Source organism: Gavialis gangeticus, unplaced genomic scaffold (genome assembly GCF_001723915.1).
Source record: "Gavialis gangeticus isolate Ggan-Ray unplaced genomic scaffold, GavGan_comp1, whole genome shotgun sequence".
NCBI lineage: Eukaryota > Metazoa > Chordata > Crocodylia > Gavialidae > Gavialis > Gavialis gangeticus.
Genome location: NW_017729022.1, coordinates 53,461,145 through 53,462,684, shown reverse-complemented (window position 1 = coordinate 53,462,684; position 1,540 = coordinate 53,461,145).

Below are 1,540 nucleotides of genomic sequence, written 5' to 3'. Positions count from 1 at the left end.
ATTTCTGCTCCATGCAAACTTTAAAACCAACTGCCTGGAAGGGGCAGCAGCATTTCTACTCAGGCAGTTCTGAGGGGGTCAACTGACTTGATGTCTCATTATAATCTACCTAATCCCTGTTAATATTTCTCCACTTCACAGATGTTAAAAACCCTCTCTCCTTCTTAATGGTGTTGATGTCCCATTAATCAAGCTACCTCTTATCCTTCGTTTTTGCTGTCTGTTAAGCATTCCTGGTAATAGCTCTTCTTTTCCACAGCCCTGCAGACTGCTTTTAGTTCTACCTAAAAAACTTAACTCAGGTGTGGTCATTTGAACTCCCTAACTCATTTTAATTCAGGTTTGGAAATGAGTAACAATGAAGTGGTGGATGCAATGTCAAGATGCTCAAGAAAGCTAGATCCTATATTACAAATCTGAATGAGAAATATAGACTTAACTATAATGGCTACAGGACTAATAAAACAGTATCTTTTGACTATTTTTGCCTAGATTGTTGTGCTTTTTAAAACTTCTAGCCCAGGGGTTGGCAATAAGCCTGTGCGAATAGGGAAGTATTTGATTCAGATTCAGATTCAGACAATTCGGAGGATGGTGATTCAATTCAGAGATTCAGATCATTGTCCTGAATCAATTCAGCCGAACTGGCTTCAGAAGATTCAGCACTGATTCAAAGAGATTTGCTGATTTGGCCACAGACTATAATGGGAAATCACTGAAATAACTATAACTTTGTCATTTTTTGGCAGATTTGGACGAAAACAGCAGGGATGGTAGCCTCTTCTGTGGGAGTTTCAAGGGGATAGATGCAGGGGTTTCTGGGAAACTGTACCTCAAACTGCTGAAAGCAAAACTCATGCCACTTGTGTGTGTTAAGGCAGATTTGGATGAAAACAGCAGGGATGCTAGCCTATACCAGGGGGCCTTCCAGGTACCAGTTAAATCTCTGCCCTCCCACCTGTTTCTGGGCCATCCGCCTACCCCCCTTTTGCTTAGGCAGAAACAGCTCACAAAAAGGACAGAAAGGCTGCAAACAGAGGCTTATATGCTCCCAGAGCACTGTGATTGGAAGGAGATTCAGGGAAAGATCACAGTTACTGGCCAGCTACTGATGTCAGTCTTTTCCCCCCCTGCTTCCCCTCCTTCTCAGTTTCTGTTCCCCTGAAAGACTGCCTTCCAAATCAACTCTTTTTCCAAAATCTTTTCTGAATCAATTTGGCAGCTCCGAATCAATTCAGAGGGTTTTTTTGGTCTCCTGATTCAATTTGGATTTAGTGATTTGGCCTCCAAATCGGGCCAAATCTTCTCCGACTTGAATCAGTGACCAAAACTTCACACACCCTTAGTAGGCAACCCCTGGCACAAGTGCCAGAGTGTGGCACCTGAAAGCATTTTGCTTGGCAAGCGCACCACAGGGTGGACAGTAGGGAAGGGCCTGGGGCTGTGCTGCCACAACAAAGATCAGGGCCCTCATGGCTTCCCTGCTGTCTGTCCCTGGAACTCCAACATCTTACAGACAAAGTTGTAGGTGTTTTGGGCA